This window comes from Leiobunum rupestre, chromosome 11 (assembly GCF_980474605.1).
Source record: "Leiobunum rupestre chromosome 11, qqLeiRupe1.1.hap1, whole genome shotgun sequence".
NCBI classification, from domain to species: domain Eukaryota; kingdom Metazoa; phylum Arthropoda; class Arachnida; order Opiliones; family Sclerosomatidae; genus Leiobunum; species Leiobunum rupestre.
The window spans coordinates 14,700,505-14,727,840 of record NC_143394.1 but is presented as its reverse complement, the minus strand read 5'-3'; positions in this window follow the sequence as shown (position 1 = coordinate 14,727,840).

Here is a 27,336-nt window from a genome sequence, read left to right as displayed (position 1 = left end):
AATCAGCGTCAGATTTAAAACCTTTTCTAGTCTTAAAACCCATCTTCGACTATAGCATAATGACTGTTCCAATTGGTCCTATTGGGGTATTGACAGGGAAGGATTATAAAAAAAAAACGTTTTTCAATACAATTTCAAAATCCCACGTAAAAACCGGTAAATCACCTATTGATCTAAAGCTTTATAGTTCTTAAATAAGCAAGTTAACCGAAATTTTAATGAAAAATCGAAATTTTGGTGGTAAATTTATCTGTACCTCATTATCGGAACCAGTTTTTGAAAATATGTTTCTGATTCAAAACCCCTTACACATTTTGTTTTTCTCCCACGAAATTAGAGTGGTATATGAAATTCACGCATCTAGCGGGTATAAAAAAGAGGTTCCTTACAACACTCTACAGGTATATGTACTATCTTCATTTTTTACCACTAAAAAAAGCATTTGCATTAGGCTAGACGAACAATGGGCTTTGAGAGCTAGCAGTCGACCGGAAGTCGTACATCTTCCACGGCAAGGAAAGCCTCTTTTCCTTTATATTCGAGTAAGGCATGTATAAGACTTCGAGAATCCGCCTAGAAGGCTTTGGTTTTGACCTGTGTTCTGGCATTACAGGTCACGTTCTACAAACGCAACGATGAAATTAAGCGCTGGAAACCCGCAAAGGCCTAAGACGGATCATGGATCAAGAATTTAAAGGGACTCACTGTTTGGGTTTTAAATAGCAAATACTGGGAATAGGAAAATCACGGTTTAGTTTAGTTAAATGTGGACAAAGTGGCGTCGCTGAAGTCGATTTCCAGCGAATTTTCAACAAAATGGCGCCGTTCTTGTCGGTTAAATGATTAGGATTAGTAAATTTTTGACTTTCTATTTTTTAAACTGGGCCTTTAAAAGTTTTAAGTAATGGTAATTAACCATTGTGTTAAGTAAAAATAACCAAATTTAATTAATCAAATTTATTGGAATCCATTTAATTTCTAAACTTAAACAATTTAATGAACTAAGCCTAACCTAACTTTATCGCACGTACTGTCTCCTAAGCCCCAATTCGCAGTGATATATAGTTGAACCAATGCCTACGTTATTTATAAATAACGTAGGCATTCATTAGGGATTGATGAAGATACGGATCAAGTTTTGACTAAAGAGTTTAATAACTTTTAAGGGGGAAGAATACATAAAAGCATATTTTTCGTTCAAGCTGAACGTTTCTGTTTTACCAATTACATAATTGAATTTTATTTTTCTTATTAGGCTGAACCTTCCTCTAGTGCTTAATGCAAATTAAAAGGCATTTTTCTAAAAGGGGCCGGTTTCGTTTTGGTCACGGTGCCTTGTGGGTAAAATTTAAACTGAAGTGTTGAATTCTTTAGACCTAAGTAATATGTTTTGTTAATTTATAATTTTACAGATGGCGCTGAGCTCTCAACAATTTACGTAATCGAAATTAAATCCGCTCCTGTTTTAACTATGGCGAATTTGTCTTAAAGAGATAGTGACAGAATTTTTTGCCCTTATTTAATTTTAACATAAAATATATGAATATGCGTTGATAATAATTGTGCCAATAATGATTTTAATTAAATATTACGCATTCACTATTATATTTCAGTTCATAAATGGATGGGTAGGCTTTCTCTGACGTCACAAATGGGTTTTGAAATCTTTTTTCTCAGCTCACGCGCGAGTAGGACCCTTTAGCCGGCTTGACTTCTCGTGAAAGTATGACGTAGAGACTGGGTAGAGTTTCAAGGAAGCCAACTTAACCCAAAATTTTAAATTGAATTTTCATACTTAAATAATTTTTTAAAGTACTATATCGTATATATTTTCGGAATCAGGACCTAAAACGCTATCTTATGAAGAACACTAAATTAAAAAATTAATTTTTTTCCTTAGCTAACACTATCTCTTTAATTTAATTAGTGAAAACTTCAAATCAAACTGGCTTAAACTAGGTTTTAAGGCATGGTGTGACCGAGGCTTAAGTCAAAAGTAAACATACACGTTATTGTTTGAAACCAGTTTCCACGATGAATTTTATTTTAATTGATCAAAACTGCAAATGCATCCGACTTAAACTGAGGTTTAAGACATGGTGAGACCGTGGCTTTCGTAATCGATAACTACCTAAAAGTACCCGTGTCTTGAGTAGTCAGATAAAAATGAGATATTACCCCAAAACCTCAAAAGCAGTAAGCGGAATGTCTGGTTGGACCGTCCATCAGCGCAATTGGAAGTTGAACCCGCTCAGACCAGAACGAACTTGTTCCACCTCGAAACAGGAGCGGAAAATTGCACGAACCAGCCGGATTTCTGAAGAGACGCTCAGACGCAATATCGGAGAGAAGAGAGATCTAGGAAGGGCCGCTGTTGGTGCAGGAGGCCAAGAAGACGCGCATATCTGTAGTAGTGGCGAAGAAGGCCCGAGGAAAATAGGTTCGTGTCCCCCGGATGCCCCCCTTCTTTTCACCTCCGAAACTCGGTCTTCCAGACCACTAGTTGAGAAAGAGAGGCCGGAAAGTAAGACGGAGGAAAAATTATTTTGCGACGCACGTGCCAGCCCGAAGCACGCAGATACTGAACAAGTTTGGACAAGCTCGGAATTCAACAGGGCCTCTACCTGAAAAATAAATGCTCACTTGCCCAAGGAACTACCCGGCTATGTATATATTTTTTTAATCGATAGTAACGTGTGGGACAGTTTAGTCCTCTCGTCCATCTGATTAATCAGGACGAGATATGTGTAACGGCCACCCCAACGCGGGGATACGTGGGGACAGGGGTGGAGACACCCGTGGCGGAAGTATTCCGACCACCCGCTGGGGGGATTGGTGGTCGTGCTCACACGGCCATCCACAAACTCTGCCTCTCGGACGCCTGGAATTACAGGAGTGAGCCACTACTCCCGGCTATCTGATTATTTCAGTAAAATTTGTTAATAATACAGTGTTGCCACCGGTTTTTTACAATCAAATTCCATGACTTTTCAAGGTTTTCCCTGACCATCTAAGGAGATTTTCCCTGACTTATTTTGTACCAAGATTTTTATTTTTAACTTATATTTTAGAAAATGTTTCATATTTGCAACCTAAATTAAATTCCCTGACAATTCCCTGACTTTTAGTTTAATTTTTAAAATTCCCTGACTTTTCCCGGAATTCCAGGTTTTCCAGGTTTTCCAGGTACCAAGGGAATCCTGTAGTGGTAGAGCTCGGGGAAACGGATAAATTAACCTCCAATATTTAAGTAAATCATAAAAAATTCGATTTATGGATATTTTTCACGACTATTATACGATTTAATATGCAACATAGAAGTTTTTTTCGAATAATTTTTAAATATGGATATAAAAGAAATGAACGGAAATTTTTATCCGAACGCCGAACCCTACGTGTAATGATATAAGGTTACGTATGATGGTTCAGTAAGTATGAGTACCTATGGTACCAATGTACCTATGGCATAATTGTATTTGTGATAAAAAAAGTACATTTGACAAACAGTACATATAATTTACCATTACGTCTACCTTCTTCAAACCGAAACTATTTTACGTGCTAGCTGAGAGTGTAAACAAAATATAATTTTTAGAATGTAGCTGGTCATGGTTTAGTCATATACTTCCTGATATCTAGGAGCAACAAACACAGCACCCCACACAAGGAGAACGCAAGGCGTCAAAAGTCGTGCATTTTCTTGTGTACAATTTTCATTGGATAGACGCTTTCAGTGAAGGCTCGTCCAATGAAATTTGTACACAACACTGGGTAAGCGGGTTTAAAGGCTAGCTGCGCTCTCCTTGTGTTTGTTGCTCCTAGCTGATACACTATGGCTCAGCCCCTGGCTCTTACGTTGACAATACTCCAGTAATAACAAAAATAATAATCAGCTTGGCTAATACCCAAAGCACCACCTTAAGCTTAAGTCATCAAGCTACTTTTAAAGCCATTAATTCAGGTGTCCGGGTTACGAAAACGTTAGAGAACGTTAGACTATAGCTCCGGAGAAAATCTAAGGGTTTTAGGATCGACGCTATACGAAAGACTAGCGGGGGAAGGAAGCACCCGGGTTTCTTCGACTTCTGCCAGAGCTCTTTCCAAGCATTGTCAAACCTGAAGCTACAGAACAGAGAAAGTGAACGGAGCGAACTTTTCCATCTGAAGAGCTCTGTATTTATTATTTTTTTCGTCAGCTACTTTCGGCTTCATCCATTGAAATTAAAATGAGCATTCTTGAGGCGCGTGGAAAAAGATTTCTTTTGTTTCAGCGTCGCGAAGGGGGAAGGGTAATATCCGGGCCTGGGAGGAGGTCGGCGCCGTTCTTAATAAAGGACACTTTTTCATTCCCCATCGTGCCTTTCTCATTCTTTTATTCGCCAAAAGGAATGTTAATCTCCCGATAAAAAGACAGCGTGTTTATATGGGGCGAAAATTAGCCGTTTGGATTATGAATTTTGGGGTTCGAAGGTATTTCACTCCGCCTGGTGGAAGAAATAGAAAAAAGATCTACCCCAGGGGGGAGGGGGAATCAAAAATATTTTCGGGCTTGGTATGAGGCCTTAGGCGAGACGACCACGTTGTTTTGTTAAAAAATCTGCCGCTTTAGTGCCGTGCTAAGGGTAAATATTGGAATTTCCTTCTCGACAATGACCGGGGACTTGTTTTAATTGGTCCTTTACGGGTTATAATAACAGTTTAATTTTTATATTTTTGGTAGAATAAACTTTTGGGCAACTTTCTATGTACTAAATATGTCCATGTTGAAAGCGTGATAATCAAAATTAATCGCCTTTTTAGAAAAATAACGTAATCAATAGCTTTATAAGAATAATAAAGATAACCCGTAAATTAATACCGGATGGTTTTAATTATGATAGCTTTGTAAGAAGGATAGTACAGAATTGCTATAGCGTAGATTAAAATTGGCATTTTTTAATACGGATAACGTAGATCCAAATTGGCACTTTGTAAGAAAAATAACATAGATCAAAACTGGCTCTTGGTCAGAAAGGTAACATAAGCCAAATATGGTACTTTGTAAGAAAGGTGACGAAGATCAAATTCGGCTCATTGTAAGAAAGGTAACATTAATCAAAACTGGCTCTTTGTCAGAAAGGTAACTTAAATCAAATATGGCACTTGGTAAGAAAGCTAACGTATCAAAACAGGCACTTTGTAAGAAAGGTAACGAAGAACAGATTTGGCTCTTTGTAAGAAAGGTACATGTAAAATTAATCGAAACTGGCTCTTTGTCAGAAAGGTAACATAAATCAAATATGGCACTTTATAAGAAAGCTACCGTATCAAGAAAGGTAACGAAGATCAAATTTGGCACTTCGTAAGAGAGGTAACGAAGATCAAATTTGGCACTTCGTAAGAGAGGTAACGAAGATCAAATTTGGCACTTCGTAAGAGAGGTAACGAAGATCAAATTTGGCACTTCGTAAGAGAGGTAAGGAAGATCAAATTTGGCACTTCGTAAGAGAAGTAAGGAAGATCAAATTTGGCACTTCGTAAGAGAGGTAACGAAGATCAAATTTGACACTTCGTAAGAGAGGTAACGAAGATCAAATTTGGCACTTCGTAAGAGAGGTAACGAAGATCAAATTTGGCACTTCGTAAGAGAGGTAAGGAAGATCAAATTTGGCACTTCGTAAGAGAAGTAAGGAAGATCAAATTTGGCACTTCGTAAGAGAAGTAAGGAAGATCAAATTTGGCACTTCGTAAGAGAGGTAAGGAAGATCAAATTTGACACTTCGTAAGAGAGGTAACGAAGATCAAATTTGGCACTTCGTAAGAGAGGTAACGAAGATCAAATTTGGCACTTCGTAAGAGAGGTAAGGAAGATCAAATTTGGCACTTTGTAAGAGAGGTAACGAAGATCAAATTTGGCACTTCGTAAGAGAGGTAAGGAAGATCAAATTTGGCACTTCGTAAGAGAGGTAACGAAGATCAAATTTGACACTTCGTAAGAGAGGTAACGAAGATCAAATTTGGCACTTTGTAAGAGAGGTAACGAAGATCAAATTTGGCACTTCGTAAGAGAGGTAACGAAGATGGAATTTGGCACTTTGTAAGAAAGGTAATGTAGGTAAAAACTGGCTCTTTGTAGAAAGGTAACATAAATCAAAACTGGCTCTTTTCAGAAAGGTATCGTAGATCAAAACTGGCACTTTGTAAGAAGGATAACGTAGTCCAAGAAAATAATGATTTTGTATAAATCAGTACTCGTACGTTATGCGAGTAGTGAAATTAATAACATAAAAAATTAATTGGTAATATCAAAAACTATAACAAGGTTTCGTAAGTGTGACAGTTAGCCGAAATAATTATAGTTTTGTGCACCTTAAAAACGCACAATAAAAAAACAATTATCACGACATGGCTACTAGCACGCGCTCAACGACGAACCAAAGATAACATATTAAGCCTATAAGTCCCAAGTCCATAAAAATGTGTGGTCATTCTAAAAACGAAACTCAGTAACAATTTTACATATGATATCTTATTACAAACTCATGGTACTATAAATTGCGAGACTATTCTGTTTTTAAAAAACACATCATTCAAAAAGTTCACTGTAAAATACATTTTATAAGCCTAACTTTCCTTTAATTAACAAGACCGAAAAAATACGTTGACGGTTGACACTAAATTGAAATGAAAAAATTCATTAAAAGTTTGTTTCATTATCTTGTTTACTCGAACAACGTTTCAAAATGCGGCTGCTTCCATTCAAATATTTAATCTCGGATAATTTCCATTAAAACGAAGTAGCCTCAATATTCTTCGACGCTTTCAAAAGTTGCGAAGTTTCTTTCTAGGTGGCGCTTTACCCGTACGTCCATTTAAATAATTCATTTATTCAACAGCCATTTAAATTTGGGGTCTCTTTTATATTACAGATTCCACCGTCGCCTCTCCCCCTGGTGAATGTTTGGCGAAACATTTCCCCAACGGGACCGAAACGTCACGTATACACGCTGCTAGATGGATAAGGCAGCCAGCGCCACCAAAAATGAGGCGGACGGCTTCGCTATTAAATTTGCATAACGGTACTTTTTGAATAGGGTTAAAATCAAAATATAAATTTGAATGAATTAGATTTTTTTTTGGCCAACGCTGTTGGCTCGGAAGTTTCCGTATAGTCCACAGCCCCTCTTTCGGGGTAAAAGGGGTTTTCATCTCAGCTGTTCCCGCTGGAAATAGAAAACGCTTCTGAGGTAACGAACGGGCTCTTTTAGGCGCTGTTACGAGTCCCGCAGTCAAGTTTGTGGCCCCTGCGCGTTGCCAAATTTAGCCCCAAAGAGAAGTCATCATTTACATCACGCATACAGACCTTTCAACTATTTTCTGAGAAAATCATTATGGCCTAATTTATTTAATACGTTTCTTTCCTCTCTGTGTTTACATGATTCTTACATTTCGGGTAATGGTACTTACATTTTCCACGCCTTTCTATTATAGGGGCTAATATATTTTTGTTTTGTTAGAAATTCTATAAAAAGTTTTAACGGATTTAGTGGAACGGATAATCAAAAATGAAAGAAGAAAAACATTCCATAGAAATTCTATAAAACGTTTTATGGATTAAGTGGAAGGAATAAATAAAAATGTACGAAGAAAAACATTCCATTGAAATTCTATAAAAATGTTTATGGATTAAGGGGAAGGAATAAATAAAAATGCAAGACGAAAAACATTTAATAGGAATTCTATAAGAATGTTTACGGATTAAATGGAAGGAACAGATAAAAATTTACGAAGAAAAACATTCCATAGAAATTCTATAAAACGTTCTATGGATTAAGTGGAAGGAATCGATAAAAATGTACGAAGAAAAACATTCGATAGAAATTCTATAAAACTTATTATTGATTAAAAGTGGAAGGAATCGATAAAAATGTACGAAGAAAAACATTCTATTGAAATTCTATACAAATGTTTACGGATTAAGGGGAAGGAATAAATAAAAATGCAAGACGAAAAACATTTAATAGGAATTCTATAAGAATGTTTGCGGATTAGGATTGAGAAATGTTAGAAATTCTATATAAATCTAAGAAATTCTATTGCAATTCTATAGGAATATATTCGCAATTATCTAGAAACATTATTTTAATTTTAATTTAATCTAGAGAAGATGTTTCCTTTTTCACTAGGTATTAAAAATTGTTAGAAATGTCGAGGTTTATTCTATAGAAATATTTATAAGACAGAGAAAGACTTTCCGTACATTTATACAAGTCTTTATAGAAAACAAAATGTTAGAGCTTAACCCAGAATTCTAACATAAGCCTAATGAAAAGTTTCATACGGATTATCACGTTTAATTTATTAAATTTCCGAGAAAAATACGAACAAGGAGAGTACCCGAGGTGTTTATGGTCGATTTTGTTCAAATTCTGGCGTAATGTAGACCTATTTGAGGTATGAAATTTCCCAAAATTAAACGTTGCACTACCCATTCGATTTGTCATGGCAATCGAAAATGTGTTTGACCACTTAAAAAAAAATAGGATTTTTTCCTTATTTTACCCAAAGATTGTAACAATTTTACCCCGAAAATATTCCAATTTAGAGGTCGGGGACGGTTAATCACTATCCATGTTTAAATTGTTTCTCTTCGTGAAAAAAATGTAAACAAATAAATTTACCGGTCAATATTTCGGAAAATGATTAAAAAACATGTATTATTCGTAAAATTTGAGCTTTTTATCGAAAAAAACGTCGTTTTCCCGATTAATTTTACTTTTATCAAAAAATTAATCGGATAATATAGAAATATAAATTACTTGATCAAAACATTTTACGAATTATTTTGAGAGCTTTATCTATTGAATAAAAGTTAACCATCCCCGACCTCTATTCCAATTTACTCAAACTTGATGACATTTACCTAGATAAGGTCCAACCGTCCAAATTACCCATTTTGAGATTTTCAAATTTAAAAAATATTTTCGTAAAACCTGTGAAACCGAGAAAATCCAGTGCTTTTTAAATGGAGATTTTATTGTTTTAAGCGATCAAAAACATTTTCGGTTGCCATGGTAAATCGAATGGGTAGTGCAACGTCTCCTTTTGGGAAATTTCATATCTCATATACGTCCCCATTACACCTCGGGTACTCTCCTTGTAAGTTCATCAGGTGAAAAGTTCGACTATAGGTATCGACCTTGAAACGGGTTAATATCGCTAAGTAAATAATCCATCCGTCCCACTCCGGCAATTATTCGAAGTACAGGGCCAGTTCGGAGACGCCAGTCAATTCAATCAATTAGGAATGAAGCAAATCGTAAATTATAAGGTCTACGGAAAGTAGTAAACGTGTCTCGAGTTAACGACTTATTAGAAATAACTTTGTGGAAAAGAAATAATAAAATAAAAAGGTCGCGGAGGATGTCGAGGGGTTCCTGATTATCCCAAATAGGAACGAGAAACTCGAGGATAACTAGTTAGTTTCGCCAGAGATCCGTCTGTCTCAGTCGAAGGCGAAATGTCTTCGCGAATCCTTCCAAGGAATCTTCTCCTCGATTTCCAGCGAAGTCTTTATCATATCCGCCAGCAGTCAACTCGCACCTTTAATTTGCTTAAGGGAGAGAGAGCGCGTTGGGGCCACCAAGCCCCCCTTTTAATGAAATCTTCCCCTCGAAAGGGTCGCTTCCGAGCGACGGAGCAATGTTTTTGTTCGGGCTCTTCTTCGTACGCCCCTTCCATTACCACTGTCTATCTTTCGCGGCGGTTGTGAGAAGTGGGAGAAAGTATTGAGTTCCAGCCATCTTTCCCTAATCAGCTAAGCTCTAATTGAATTTTACTTTTCCCACATTTCCCCTTACACCGTTCTGATTTCAGTGGGAAAATGCTTTTCACTCTTATAATTTTTACAGTTTTCGATAAATGGCCCTTATTTTTACACAACAAATTTTTTATCGCTATTGTATAACATATCATGTATTTATACAAGAATCCATTTAGGTACCATAAGAATATGGGAGCATAGCTTTAGCCTCTGGTATCACCCTCCACCCTCCCAAACTTTGTAACGAAAGTTCGTCTGCAATTTTCACACCACGTACACAGCGCACTCAGGCGTTAGAATCTGGCGTTTTAATTTTTTTTCATGTCGTTAAAATGGCGGAAAAACCAAATATCTGCCCAAAGGGGTTTAAATCGGATTTATTATTATTATTATTATTATTATTATTATTATTATTATTATTATTATTATTATTATTATATTATTATCTTAATACTAGTTTGTTATTAAATAATAATTCCGAAGGTAGTTTTTCTCTAATAAATAGTATTTGCTTCAATAATGGCTTTTGATTTCGTTTTCTTTTTAACATTTCTACGCGTAGTTCTTTTTTTGGTCAGCTCCATTTTCAATTACTCAAAAAATAATATATCAAGGTCGTGTAGTAGCAGACGAACTTTCGCTAAAAAGTTTGCGAGGACGGGTATTGAATCGCGGTCCTCCCATATTCTTATGGTACCTAAATGGATTCTTGATTTATACTAGACGATTTCTAGCATTTCTGCCAATTCGCTTCACGGTTCTCCAGTATACTTATCCCCTTAAAATTCAATCAAATAGATCCGGTATCTAATTATTTCCTCAAAACAATTACTGCGGAAATTCCCAGACCTGTACGATAATTAGCTTGGTCAAATGTACTTCGATTTGGCTTAATATTATGAGCGAGAATAAGTATCAATTAAATACTATTACAGTTCAGTATTTCTACAATTGGGCCAGTGAGTTTGGTCTGAAAGAACAAAATATTTTTCACAATTGTTCCACGGTAGGCTAGAGCCATATTGTCCAATTCATAAAGTAAAACTTTGAAAAATAATTTGAGGCCTAGTTTTGTTCATTTATGTAAGGTTAAGGTTAAGTTAGGCTTAGTTTAGGTTAGTAAAGGTTAGGTAAATATAAGGTTTAGGTCAGGTTAGGTATTGGTTAGGTTTGGATTGGTTTGGTTTAAGATAATGGTAACTACATGAATACATAATACTATGTAATATGTACACTATAACTTAGAACTGAAATTTTATGATAAAGTGGAACTCACGAAGGGACTTCATTTATTCTAATAAACTGGTTGGAATTTTTCTTACAACTTATGAATGATAACATTATTCAGCCAATTTCTTCTTTCGATAAAAGAGCGACATCATACTTTCAGACAGCGGTTGAAACTGTTAACAACAAAATTAAATTTATTGAATTTATATTCTATGAAATCTCTAATCGAAAAGCATAGTATATATTAAACACGACAACATGCTCTATACATATCAAAATTTATAAAATTAGATCGATCAAAGCTGTTCTCAGAGGTCGCGTCATACGTAACCAATTAATCGATCGACAAGAATGCACATCAGCGTCTTCTTGTGCTTAAATGTTTTTGAGTTTTAATTAAAACTACGAACTTTGTACTTAAAATACTATAAAATGTTAAACATTTACACCTACATTTCTTCCCAATTTATAATTTTTAACGACAATTTGACTCTATAAATTTCAAAGATTTGAAAGAAATATTTAAGCACAGATGGCGCTGGTATTCATGTGACAGAGTCTAAATACTTTTAACATCTAAAAGATATAGAAATCGATAAAAGAATTATTTTCACATTAACTTTAAAAACAGGGTATTCAATTTTCATAGACGTAATCGGAATTCTAAATATATACGTAAAGAAAATTTTCAATATCATTCCCAAATCTTGAAAATCGTTTCTATAGAATTGCTTACTATAGAGGATATGTAGAAAACCTTGAATAGACTTCTGGAAGATTTCACGCAATGTCCACAGAAAGTTTTATAATAGTTACATCTACGTGTATATTTCTAGATACTAATTTATCAATTATTTTAGCTTACAGTGCAATTTAGTTAGTTTTTATTTCAAATTTAGTGATTTTAAGGTTCATAGTGCTATTATAATTAAGGGGGTTTTGAGTATTTATGACGTAATTTAGGGGGTTGGGTCCTACTATTGGCTAGCTACTATTCGTTACGAAGGGTTGTGCATTATTTAATAATAAAGCCTAATGTTATTATTAAAGAAATTGAAATTTACTTGAGTTCCAAACACTAATAGTAATGGATTTAAAATTCGCTTGATGACTTAGGCCTAAAGTGGTGCCTTGGGTATTAACGTAGCTGATTATTATATTGCATTTTTAACAATACTAACATAATACATTTAAAACCCAACTGTACAAATTTTATTTATTGTTTAAAATTACGCTTCAGACTAGTGCTCGGAATTGTTTATTCATTATCCACAAATTTTCCGATTTATTTAAAAAAACGTTGGTAAAAAGAATATAATTTTAACTTATTTAATTATGTTTTTTACGCAACCAAGCATTTATTTGAATAAAAGTGGTATTTATTTAAATACTTGTTTGTTTTGTTTAAATAATAGGCTTATTCACTTTCGATTATTTAAACATTTTACAATTTTTATTCAACTATTGGTTATTTAAATAATTATTATTTAAATATCGCCGAGCTTATTTTATTCATGGATAAAAATTAATCGAATGCCGAGCACTACTTCAGACACGATGAAAGTACGGAAGCCATTTTAAACTAAATTGACGTCACCAGAATCTTTGACGTCACAAAAGCAAACCTCGAAAACAACACGTGACGAAATGACCGCTTTCAGATTTTGAAGAGGAAATTTCCAAGGAAAATGTCACATCATGCAAATGGTCAATTTAACAAAGTTTCCTTTCGAAGCGAAAGTGGCTGCGAAAAGGATTGGTCAAACGAGGGGGGGGGACGCTCGGAGGGGTCGTCATGGCAACGCGGAAGTGGGAAATGTAAATAGCAGAGGCGTCACGAGGAGCCTGGACTGCCCCCCACCATCCACCGGTCGCTTGTCTTTCAGCAGCGCTATCAATTTTCGCTGGTCCTTGACCAGTCGTCGTTAGATTGTTAAGCGAAGGCGTAATAAGATACTGATGACTCCGTCCCCTGGTAATGCGATTCTCCCTTTAATCTCGCTCCAAGGTCAACGTAATCTAATCTTCGATAGGATTACAAAAGTTCATTATGAAGGACTTAATTCCGGAATATTAATCTCCGGGCATAAGCTTACACTTGTAAATTGACCGTGTATTTAATAACGACCGAAAAAGCTATCTTAGGTGTAAATAACCTCGCTAAAAACGAATAATTAATGGTGGGACTAAAACGAAGTTAGTTAAGTCTTTTTAGAAAGGATTTATTTTAATCCGTCGTAGGTGCTACGTTAGCAGAAACTATAATAAGCGTATGAGATCACCCAACGAGATTATAGCGTGCTTCTGTTAGGAGAAAACGACTTATTAAAGCAACTAGGTCGCCAGGGTAGGAAATCTTTAGATATCGCAATGCCCGTTCTTGAAAAGCATTGCGTAAGGTATTTCGTTGAGTGCAGTAGGACCCACGAAAATTTTTTTCTCTAACAGTGGAAAGAAGAGAAATGGATTTTAGTTTCAAAGTACGCTCGTTTGAAAAAAGAAATCAAAAGTTATTGGAAGCAATTCAAAACGTTTCGTAAATGCAATCCGAAAAACGACCTTTAACAAAATATGGATACGCGACAAGATGGTAAAGGCTAGAAGTCATCTTACTTACATGAGTAAAATAATTTATTGTTTTGAGTTATTTCATTTCCTAACGTCCTAAGTAACACAATAAATATAAGTATGACACTTTTCCTTTTTTAAAATTTTTAACTAATGACTATATAAATCACTACCTAGCGAAGAACTGACAATTTTACGAGCTGTTACTACATGTAGTCTTTGGACTTTCCAAGTAACGATGTCCAAGAAATCGCTCCCACTAGCCAAGGCTTATTGAAAATTGACACGCTTTCAAAAGTAAAAGAAAGTTTTATTTTGCCAAAATAATAATAAATTATTCTGAAAATAAATTGGACTATTATGAATACTCACTTAGGCCGTTATTTTCCAACGAAGACAATCATTCGGCGACAGACTACCAGTGTCACACTTTATGTTTATTATCTTACTTATGAAAACGCCTTTAAAACAGTGATTTTAGTCAATTTTTAAGTGACCGTGGAATTTAAGTAAAGGATTAGCCAATTTTTTCTTGTAAGTGGAAATAAGTACACTTGAAAAATAATTTTTTACAAATTTAGTTTAATTATTGTAATTACACTAGACAGAAATAGTAAATTTAATAGCTTTAAAATGATTTATTTAGTGCTTAAAATATATTGTAGTAATTTTAACTTAAACAATGAGTCAATTGCTATACCTTACTTTTCTGTGTAGATTTTGGGTAATTCTGTAACATAATCAAATAGAATATTTTAGAGTTGTAAGTCGGGAAATTTTCCAAAAAATTACTGGGGCCTTTTTTCCAGACAATTTCCGTATTTTTCCTAAAATAAAAGGTTTTAATTCCATTATTTTTTCTAATATTGTTCGCCAATTTAAATTTCGCGGCATTTTGTCATAATTTGTTTTCGAATTCAAAAGTAAAACTAAACCTCTAGTCTAGTTTAGAATAAAAACCTTTCAAAAGCAATATATGTCGCAACTTTTTATTTTTCCGTATTTAAATTTTCCGAAAAATTAACTACTCTAGAAAATATATATATATATATTTTTTACAAATAAATGATTCCGTTAAATAAAACGTTGTGTAAATAGGCGTCTCTGAAATATTTAATCTTGTACAAAATATATTTCATGTAAAAATATATTTTTTAAGCATCTTCGTCGTTTCGATAAGATCAAAGTGTAGTATATATTCGCATCAGCTATTTTACCACGTTCACTATTCAAATCGGATCGAGCATACTCGCTCGGCCCAATAGCTGCATCATAGATTCAACTAAATCCTATTTATTTAGTGAACATCTAATTATCTCTATGGATTATATATCTCACTGAACTCGCGCCAAACTAGCTTTGATAATTAATTTAAAAATTCTTTAATTACTAAATTAAAAATTTAAATAGTATATTAAACACTATAGCTGAGAGTTTTATCTAAACGCAATTAAAACTGTTTTGTGTTTATTTAAAATTAAAATATTAAGTTGCCAATTTCTTAGCCGATTTTCAGCGCAACAATTCGTCCCGATCTGTCGTCAGATTAGAGGTCGGCGTTTGAATAAGAAATTATACGATTGTTTATATTTATCCATAACCGAGAATTATTCAGAAATATTCGAAAAAAAAGATTAATTTTGCATGTTAAATCGTTGTTTAATCGTATAATTTATTCGTATAAAACAAATAATACTAATTTTAATGATTATTTGAAATTTTTGCGGTTAATTTATTTGTTCCGCCGACCTCTACGTCAGATGCATTTTCACACTTTCCAAATAAAAATAACCAATGAGAGAGGAAATAAATTAGCAAAGCATTGATTTTTGGTCAAATAACCTAATTAAAATATTGTTTAGATTATTCTTAAAACAATACAGTTATATAAAATAGAAGTGTACTACTTACTTTTCTTCATAATTAAGTCAAATTTTGCTTTGACAGAATTTAATGTACACCTAAATAAGTTTTAACTAGTAGGAATTTAAACATTTTAATGTACTGATTCATCTCATTGTTATAACGAAAGTAATCAGACATGGTAAAAGAGCGTGGATTAGTTGATTTTTCCAAAGTTGGATTGTTGACAAAAACCTGCCCAACTTGAATCTCAAGTACCAATCGAAAATCAGGACCCGGACCGGCAAAAGGCACTATGCAACTATTTGATCCGTTTTTAGACGTTGCAAATTCTTATAACAAAAATCATGAAGTATCAAAAGATCCTACAATTTATTTACAATTTCACTAACAAGGAGACTACCCGAGGTGTAACTCATCGATTTTGTTTAAATTCAGGGATTAAGTAGACCTTCATGTAACTTAAAAAACCCCAAAGGGAAAAAATGCCCAAAATTAGATATTTGCCCAAAATTAGATATTTACCCAAAATTAGATATTTACCCAAAATTAGATATTTACCCAAAATTAGATATTAACCCAAAATTAGATATTTACCCAAAAATTAGGTATTTACCCAAAATTAGATATTTACCCAAAATTAGATATTTACCCAAAATTAGATATTTACAAAAAAAAATTAGATATTTACCCAAATTAAACCACCTTTGTTTAAATTTTTTTTTAATAATTTCATAGAAACTTCGATTTTGCCATGTTAATTTACATAGAGAAATATAATATTTTAGTTGTCTAAAACGTTTTCGGTTGCTATGGTAAAACTAAAGCCCATCGCATTTTTTCCCTTTGGGGTTTTTTAAGTTACATGAAGGTCTACTTAATCCCTAAATTTAAACAAAATCGATGAGTTACACCTCAGGTAGTCTCCTTGTAAGCCCGTTTTTCTACCAACTTTTGCTGCAGTAGGAGATTAACAAACCACTCGCAGAAAGTTTTCCATTTAGTGCATTTTGGGATTTGTTCCGTTTGCCCCCCGATCTGCGCGTTTAGCTCTAGTAAGATCCGCCTGAGCTGGGTCCCTGTTGATTTTTTTTCTAGCTTCTCTGACCTCCTAAGCTTAATGGGGAATGGTCAAGCTTTAACCAGTTAGATAGCCCTGTAGCCCGTTAAAAACTAAAATTTATGGCGAAAATCGCATAAAAAAATATTAAGTGGTTAATTTTTAATAAAATTAAGAAATTTCGGGAAAATGAAAAGCGCGCGTCCGCTGCGACACCTGGTGAGAAATCGGTGAGACAGAAAAACAACATAAAAGCACGCGCTGCTGAAGACGCGAAAGATTTGTTTTGCAGGTGCGGCGCGTTCCAATTATACGAGACGTAAGCCTAAATTGCGCGATTTTAAAAGTCAGGATAGTTCGCAAATCGCTCATACGGGGTTAGGGGCGCTGGCGGCAGCCCCTAAGATGGCGGCGAAAATTCAAATCCAAACACCTGGCGTTATTTTTCGTTTCAACTTTTTGGGTCAAAAGCTATTTTTTCCAGACAAAAAAAGGTACGCGTTAGTATATTGAACGTCCTTTTAATCTTTTGATACGGAAATAAGGCCATATTTGGAAAAGCTTGGCCGTTCCCCTTTAAGACAAATTTGTCTTACTGTTAAACCGCAACTGAGTTCGCTCTGCCTTATAAACGCAGAGCCAAATTGTTAATAAATCCTACCCAGTAGTATTTGTACTCAATTTTATAGTTAGCTAGCAGTCGAGTTGGTTTGGATGAGAGTCGGAGTCGGCATTCAGTCGGAGAAAAACCTTAAATAGTCATGCCATTGACATTCGTTACTAACCCGACTCCTCGAAAATGTCTACCGAAATCGTAGTTTTCCCCGACCCTTTCCCGACTCTGCCTCTCCGGTCTGAGATTTCACTAGGCGATCCTTATATTATCGTATCTAGGTCCTCGTCCGATGTTTTGAGTATAACATTTGCAGTGTAATTCATTTTTAGTCTTCTATAGCCGACGCCGGTGGGACATTCAGATAAATTCCAAACACTCACCGTAAAATCCACAGAAAAATACAAAATACACGAAAGAATCCGGCAATTGTTTAATTTTTTGAACATATTTACAAAATTATCGACAAAATCTATAAAGTTTAGAAAATACATCGAAATTATTTTCATATTCAGTCAAATCCCAGATAAAAATCCTCAAATCCCTGAAAAATTATAAAAAAAATTAAACTACATATAGATTTTGGAAAAAGCCAAAATTAACTTGGAAAATACAAATCCGTGCATTTTTAAAATTATAAATAGATTTTTTGAAAAAGCCACGAATCCCTTGCAAAATAAAAATTCATGCATTTGTAAAATTACAAATAGATTTTGGAAAAAAAGCTACGAATCACTTGAAATTATTTTTTTCAAACACAACAAATGTTTTAAAAACTAAATACTTAAATATGCAACTGAATTTTTAAATAATACTACAAAATATTTCAAAATTCAACAAATGTCTTAAAATTCCAAATAAAATTTTAACTATACTGGTACGTTTTGAAAAATCCATAAATACACCCAAAATTCCATATCGTAGATATTTTTAAAATGCAGTTGGATTTTTGAAAAAAATCTACAAATCCAGGTAAAAATACAATGCATTTGCAAATCCCGTACAATTTTCCGAATATCCCCACGTAAAATTGACTATTTTGAAGTTAAAAAATATTTCTGTAATTAACACCTCAATATGCATAATATAATAATATTGAACTTACAAATTTAAGTTTATCAAAGATCTTGTGAATTGGTTAAAATCCTGGATTTTTAAAGAATACAAAATCTTTGCGGGAATGTTCGCGGATTTTGTGGTGTTTTGGATTTTTCACAAATTGTTTAGATTTATTTAAAAAATCAAGGATTTTAAAATTATAACATATTTTAAGGATAATTTCGTAGAAATTTGAAGATTTATTTCGTAGAAATTTGAAGATTTATTTCGTAGAAATTTGAAGATTTATTTAGTAGAAATTTGAAGATTTATTTCGTAGAAATTTGAAGATTTATTTCGTAGAAATTTGAAGATTTATTTCGTAGAAATTTGAAGATTTATTTCGTAGAAATTTGAAGATTTATTTCGTAGACATTTTAAGATTTATTTCGTAGAAATTTGAAGATTTATTTCGTAGAAATTTGAAGAAAAATTTCGTAAAAATGTTAAGGATAATTTCGTAGAAATTTGAAGAAAAATTTTGTAAAAATGTTAAGGATAATTTCGTAGAAATTTGAAGAAAAATTTCGTAAAAATGTTAAGGATAATTTCGTAGAAATTTCAATTTGTCAGTGGAATTTACTAACCCCATTAGTGATACGAAAACAGCAACAAGATCTGAAATGAAACAGTTTCCTTGGAAATAAAAGCCGATATAAATTGCATAAAAAAGAAGGCAAAAAATTGGTAAATTTCCCAAAGTGCGCGTCGCTTTACATTTCAGATTCAAGCCCGGTCGTATCGTTTTTCGAAAATCGTTCAGAAGCGGTATTATTCGCGGCAGGCCGCGTCCCATCCCATCAGCCATCTCATCCTTAAGGTTCCCTAAGTCCACGCTAGATGGCGGGCTCCTCATAAAATTCCAAATTTCTCGTCGCGGGAACTATTATTCTAAGACGCACCGAAACGCCAAATTAAATCAAAGTCATTCTTCTTTAGCGGAAGCGAGTGAGGCCACGCCGATGTATATCTGTCAAGAAAAAACGCGGCGTGAAGGGGCCGATAGATGGCGCTTTTTTAAGAACGGGGCGTAGAAACCCAAGAAGCGTGACAAGCGGTCACATTTGGATGCTCTTTTGGTCGTAGGACGTTCGCGGGCTGTTTCTTTTTACGGCAGTGCAGCTTGGGACAGGTCCAGGCTGGCTCGGGCAAGCTCGGGCAGGAGCGGGCGAAATAAATGGCAGGCGTAACCCACTAACCCCGGATTTGATCCCGGCGCTAAGAACGCCGAACTCGATACGTTAAGGCCTATCCATTCGACGGGACGAAAGAGGACGAAATAAACGCTTCGATAACGCCAGCGGGGTTGCCAGGCTTAAGTGACGTCCACTAGCCCAAATGCAAATAAAAATAGCCCAAAACACTGCACGCAGTTTGAAGATAAGACCATATTATCACCCATTTGTTTTACAGAAATGAACTATTTAGCTTCATAGATCAATTTCTAAAGTCAGCGGATTAAAAATAATGTCCTCTATCTGGTGAAGTTTAACTTCCCCTACGTCATCTGTCCCATCGTTTTCCCTGAAACCTTGGAAAAGTGTGGAGCAGACGCCGGTATAACGTAAGGGGAACCAATAGGGGGAAATAATTTTTCACCCACTGAATAAATGAAGAAACGTTTAAAGAATCCCAAATCCTAGCTTAAATAAATAACAATAACAAATATTTTCGAAAATATTTATTTTAAAAAGATTAATAATAGATATTCTAGTATACAATATGGAGTATTCACAAAATGATTTATAAATTGCAAAGTATTGAAGCTATTAATGAGTTTTAATTTAATTAATTTAATTACAAGCCTTAACAAGCTAAATCTAATTTATATGAGACTTAGTAGGACGTTTGAATTTGACCTTCTAAATAAACCTAAAAACCCCAACAATTTTCGTGTTTTTAAAAGAAGCCCAATTGGGCTAGAATCCCGGCCAACTGGCAACTCTGAACGGCAGGAAAAGTCTCCCCATCTCTGGTGCCTACTATCTTTCGCCGGAGCCTGAACCTATTATTTAGCGGCTATCTCTTCATCCGACTTCCTGACTATTTTCGCCAGCGGATCCCCTTCGGATTTCAATTTGATACCCCCCTCGTTTGGGGTCACTTTTAGGCGTCACGTGACCCCGTTGGATCCGAGCCAATAGGTCCCGAGACCAACCACCGAAAAGAAAAAAGGCAACTCGACCGTTCGTCGCAATTGGCAACAACGCCGGCCGTGGTTAAGAAGCAATAACGCCAAGTATTTTCCGCTCCTTTGTCCAATTTATTTTTTCTCGTTGAAGCCAAGCAGACAACTATCATTTTTCATCGTAAAACCGTTTCCCAAAGCAAAAGACACTTTTTATATATAAATTCGGATAAATATTGATCCTGCAGAATGTAAACTTCATTTTATATTTTAATACAATTCAGGGTATAAGTTTATATGGTATTAGCATGCCGTGTTTTGTGGACAAACTAAATACGACAAATTCAGTTTTATATTTCTATACCGTCGAGATAAATATATATGTCTCCCTATTCTGCTAATTCTATTGTTTTGAAACGCAAGAATGTATTAATTTCTACATCATCAGGGTTGGCAAGAACCCGGAAGACTAGTTTAAAACCTCCTGGATTAAGCCGGAATTAACAACCGAATAAAATCCACGGTTAAATCTACTTTTTTTTTAATAAAACAAATTGAGAAATTAATTAGAAATTTTGAAAAAACTAAAACTTAACCTTCACTTTTTGTCCTAAGTAATGAGAGCTAGATATAAGCAATTAGGGGATCTTAAAATTCATTTTGCGCGTGAAAATACGCCGCCATGTTAAGGTATAAAAGCGGATAAATAAGTCTGCTATACCTCACAATGTTAAGGTACTGTCACTCGCAAAAACGTTATTTTGAAATCGGGCAATTTGACCATTTTCGAACTTATGAGGGCTAGATATAAGCAATTTTAGCATTTTTTATTAATGGTTTTACGCGGTTTAAGCCACCGGTTACAACCAGTTTTAACCATACTGGATTTTTAAATTTTTAAAAAAGTCGGTTTTTTGCCCACCCTGTACATCATGGTCGAACGTTTCCCCCTGGCGCGAGTATTTTATAACATTTCTAGAAAAAGCTATAAAAGTGTTTTAAATAAACTTCAAATAAGACCAAAATCAGCTTAAAGAGCAGCTTACAACAACAAATTAGTTAGCAGTCCACTGACTAATTCAATCAAGAAAAAGAAAGGAGCAAATTGAAATTAGTCTTTTTTTTGTGGATTCCCTAATTAATGTTCTCGGGACAATTGGACACGGGTGTAGGGACTTCGTTTTAATCATTATAATGTATTCCCCCAAAAAGAACCGAGATAAAAAACCTCGAATCTGAATCGTTAAGAAAAAGGGGGAAAATCACGCGTGCTTGATTCTTAAAAATGCAGCCGAACTCGCGAACCGAAAAGTACAAAACAAAAAAAGCGTCCCGAGAATGGGGTTACTTAATCCTTGGCAATATTTTTTTCGTCTGGCAAAAAAAGGGTCCTAAATACTTTTACGCGCGAAGCTCTTGTTAATTCCCTTCTCGCGGGTGCAGGTTTTAAGGCCTGTCGGGCCTGAAGAGTCTGACTCATCCACTTCGAGCCTCAGAGCCTTAAAACTTGATTTGCCTTTGCGTACACAGAAGAGATCTCTAGCACCGAGAGCTCAAATATCGTAACTTAAAATTTTGGCCGACGCTAAGATAAACGCGAAGCAAAAGTGGTTAAAATAAATAGTGGATTCATAAAAAAAAGATAATTAAACACTTTTTTTAAATAATAATAAGGTTTTTTGCATTTTACTTAAAGGGTTGAAATGCTTAAATCATCTAACGTATTCAAATGTATAAAAACCCTTACAACGAAACAAACGACGGAAACATTGTAAAATTTACAAAATCCTCATAACGAAACACGTGATGGGACGTTGTAAAATGCATAAAAACCGTACACAACGAAACGCATGGCGGAAACTCTGTAAAATGCAAAAAAAACTGTACACAACGAAACGCATGGCGGAAACTCTGTAAAATGCAAAAAAAAACCGTACACAACGAAACGCATGGCGGAAACTCTGTAAAATACAAAAAAACCGTACACAACGAAACGCATGGCGGAAACTCTGTAAACTGCAAAAAAGAAACGTACACAAAGGAACGCATGACGGAAACTTTGTTAAATGTACAAAATCCTAAAAACGAACCACAAACGGAAACGCTGTAAAAATGCATAAAAACCCTAATGACGAAACACGCGACGGAATCGTAAAATTAATTACACCCTTATATAGAAAACCCCGAACGGTAACGTTTTAAAATGCATAAAACCCGTACACAAAGGAACGCATGACGGAAACTCTGTAAAATGCATATGAACCGTACACAACGAAACGCATGACGGAAATTATGTAAAATGCATAAAAACCGTACACAACGAAACGCATGACGGAAATTATGTAAAATGCATAAAAACCGTACACAACGAAACGCATGACGGAAATTATGTAAAATGCATAAAAACCGTACACAACGAAACGCATGACGGAAATTATGTAAAATGCATAAAAACCGTACACAACGAAACGCATGATGGAAATTATGTAAAATGCATAAAAACCGTACACAACGAAACGCATGACGGAAATTATGTAAAATGCATAAAAACCGTACACAACGAACCACATACGGAAACGCTGTAAAATTTCATAAAAACCCTAATTCGTTGTAAAATAAATTACACCCTAATAACAAAACCCTAACGGTAACGTTTTAAAATGCATAAAATCATAATACCGATACGCAGGACAGAAACGATGTAAGATAAAACACACAAATCACTAATACCGAAACGCGTAACGGAAACCCTTTAAATTCATAAAATAATTTTTACTATTCGTTATTAAATATCTAATCATAACGAGCTTTTTATTTGAGTTACGAAAATTCGGTTAACTTCGAGTTACCACATTTTTGTACGGAGATTAAAAGATGCTGGAAGTTCTGGAACGAAAGAAGGGGAAAGCACGGGGAGCGAAAAACATTTTTCCCCTGTGCTTCCGCTAATGCTTCCGCATCAAAAGGTGACATTTCTCATCTCCGATTTCTCGCCCTACGTTGGGCACCTTCCGATTCATTAGCGTCCGAAGTCGGCTCAACCCGCGAGACAGAACCCGGCTACTCCCTGGATGACGTCAGCGATATATCTTCTAAGGCCTCTCGATTGACTTCGAATGCTTCGGATTTTCAACTGAAGCTACGTGGAATATTTCCGCTATGAATGCCAGCGTGAATGAATGATCTACTTAATATAAATGGCCGTCGATGCCTTTGATCTTGCATTCAGTGCTAGTAATTAGATTAAAGACCAACATATTCGAATAATACGCGACATCTCACTACTTCTCTAGCCGAAACGTTTCAAGCAAGTGTCGGCTCTATCGTTGCCCTCTGTATTTTTGATTGGATCTATGTAACGAAGATGGCTATGATTGCTTAGAAGGTACTTCCATCTATTATCGACTTTCAAAAACGTATTGTCATTTATTTGAAAGTCAACGATTACGTGATTGAAACACGTGATTGCCAATCCAAGCTAAGTTGACTGCGCACGTGATTACGCAAAGCCAATCAAAGGAAGGGGTACGTCGAGGCACCTACTTTTGAGGGAATAATTTGCTTGCTCAACTTGTTTCAATTTCGACTAAGCTCGACGTTAGTGACATCTCTCGTTCGCCAATGATACTAACCTTAAAATAGGAGCCGACACTTGCTTTCATAGACTTTCTATAAAATCTAATAGAAGTCTGTAGAAAGTCGAAGGTTTTCTACATCCTAGAAAGGGCTCTATAAATATTTCTATAAAAAAAATTGAAAACTTATGCTAGTGATTTAAAATTATCTCTAAATTTTCTGGCGCATATAATATAATAAAAATTTAAATTAAAGACAACGAATTGGTCTTGTGCACAAGCGTTTTAAAATTGATTGATAATGGTACCATGAGGTTACTGAAACTTGGGTAGAATTTTTAATTAAATTGTTTTTAAAACGCCTGTGCACCAGACCAATTTGTTGTCTTTAATTTTTATTATAGAAAACTTATGCGATTTTCTAATGACTGTAAAAAATGCACTCAAATGAATAAAATATTTGTTTCTCACTCTTAGCATGGACCAACCCGTTTTGTCTTGATAAAATGTAGGTTCGTGTGAATAGGTCTTCTGATTGAATTGAAAGGTTTCTTAAGCACGGTCGAAAGATCAAAGATGAAACACTGTAGGATTTCTTGCTCAATAACATTTTGCCAAGAATTAGTGGCTAAAAACAGTTACCCAATGAATAAAACGGGACCAATAAGTTTTTCTGAGAAAATCAAAAGTTCAATCGAAATATATTATCGAAATCTAAAATCTAAATAACAAATCCAAGGTTTTTTGCCTTAGAAACGTTCCTGTGATTTTTAAAACTTGTTTATCATTTAGCTGGAACTAATCAATAAACGTACTAAATTAAAGAAACCCGCATATGATGTTACTGATATTAAATACCAGTTGGAAAACCAAATAAGGACCTCTCCTCATACGAATGAGAGTTCATCAAGCGGCAAATTATCTCAGGCTCTATTTAATTACACGCATCGTTTACTAGATTCGGTTTTATTTGAGCTTGTTCGATAGAACCAGGTTCGATTCTCATCCAACACGAATATATTCTTTACCCGAGGGGCAGATCACTTTGTTACCGGGTGTCCTAATAATCATGATTAAAAATTGAATCATTATTTTAATCATTTTTAATCTTTGTACAGACAAAGTGACAGTTTTAATTGTAATCTAATCTAATCATGATTTAATCACACGAGGGTGTCCTAATAATCATTGGAGTGAGCTGCCCCTCGTCTTTACCACCCAAAATTAAAATAATTTTTCGCTTACTTATACATAGTTTCCATCCCTACGTCACCAATGACGCAGTTGCTAGTATAGATATATGCACCAAGAATAAATATGTTATTTGAGCAAGAATGAACCGTACAATGCCGCCATTTTGCTGGTGTAGATTTATCAGTAAAACGCGAAGGTTAACAGTTTCAATTGTCTGTTTGCGGATTTTAATTATTTTAAAATGATTAAGAATTTAGATTCACGTTAAAATTGGTTAACTGCCTTGTTACAAATTGTTCGAGTAGTTCAATTACAAAGGGAGATCGAAAATAGTTATTTTATTCGATCACCACCAAGGCCTAATTTGATAAACTGTGCCAACTTCTTTTCGTAGATATTCCAGTCGTCATTTGCTATTTTGTTTAAATAACCCGGGTTTAAAATCTTATCTGTTTTTGTTTAGGGCCCATAGCAATATTAATTTAAAAAAAAATTGAACCATAAATCTAATTTACGTACTTTTTGTCGCTTCGTTGTGACCAACAAAATGGCTACCATTAAGTAGGTACGCGCGAAATGGTTTGAATTTTTGATCTCCCCTCTCGGTTTCCACGTAGACCCTTAGGTGCAAACTATGTATACAATCGATTCGTACTCAAAATTTATCTACTGAGTAATAAGCTGCCGTGGTTCAATGGTTGAAAACGCGACTGCCATGTAGGTGACCCGGGTTTAAATCCCAAACGATGCTATTGGTCTTGACTATAAGACGTATGCCGTTCACAATTTGTGGAAGCCCTTCCATTTGGATGTTGAGGCGTAACTCACAGCACTCGGTCCGTCTTTAATGTAAAAAAACCGTAGCTATCAACACCCCAACACACGAATACACCCAAGGCGTCTGCAATATCGCTTCTCGTATCTCAGATCTAGTAATTGAAGCGGTAATAAAAGTTGCCTTTACTACGTCTCTGGAAACTGCGAACGCGATGCAAACACTTTGCCCCGTGATTTCAACCGCGAACACCGTCACACACACAGACAGACACGGCGAAGGCAATATCACAAGTTCACTCGGTAATATACATTTCGCATAATTTAGGTATACATTATAATTAATTGACATACTTCGTTTGGTTTTTAACATGGTCGTAAGTTCCCAAAGACCCGCCTGTCATAATCATTAATCTCGAATACATCAGATCACATATGAAAATGAAAAATTGTTTGTTAAAGGGGAACGGCCAAGCTTTTCCAAATATGGCCTTATTTCCGTATCAAAAGATTAACAAGACGTTCAATATACTAACACGTACCTTTTTTTGTTTGGAAAAAATAGCTTTTGACCCAAAAAGTTGAAACGAAAAATAACGCCAGGTGTTTGGATTTGAATTTTCGCCGCCATCTTAGGGGCTGCCGCCAGCGATTTGCGAACTATCCTAACTTTTAAAATCGCGCAATTTAGGCTTAGGTCTCTTATACCTGGAACGCGCGTTCCCCTTTAATGATACAGTATCTAGTTACTTTAAAAATCTCATAGAAATCCGTCCTTTAAATAGGACCATGACAATTATTTCGCTATTTAAGTCCAATTAAATGTTAATGAGAGACCTAACCTTGGCTTTATGGTATTTATCAATACTTCAAAGTTAAGTTTGTAATGGGACGTCAGCTTTTGATGTTTAGTTTAGATCGGTGGATCATCTTTAAGAAGTAAAATCAAGACCGACAGTACGCGGGTTAAGCTACCCTCTTGAAAACGTGAACGGGTGAACTTGTAGAAGATTGCTTTATACTCTTACAAGTTTATCCTCCACGTTTTCAAGGGGTGGCTTACAGCGTGTATTATAGAGTCGGATTTATCCGGAGAGAGAAGATGAAAGGGAAAAGCGAGCATTTAAAAGAGAGGGAATGTAGTTCCAAAAGATACCGCCAGGCGGTCTTCGCGTTATATCTAGTTTAGGGCCGGCTCGCATCACTCGCGAAGCAAAAGGGGAAATTTGTCGATAGAAAAACGGGGCTCTGTTCCAGACGGGGTCAATTTAGGGAACGTCTCGAAGCGGTTCTGGCGGTCCAACTCTTAGTCACTTGTCTTTTATCGTCGCAACAACTACAGTTACAATCAAATTCGCGAGTTCGATTGATCTCAAAGACAGTCTTCGAATAGACGAAATAGAAATCTCGCTCGGGGCGAAACCTTTAAAG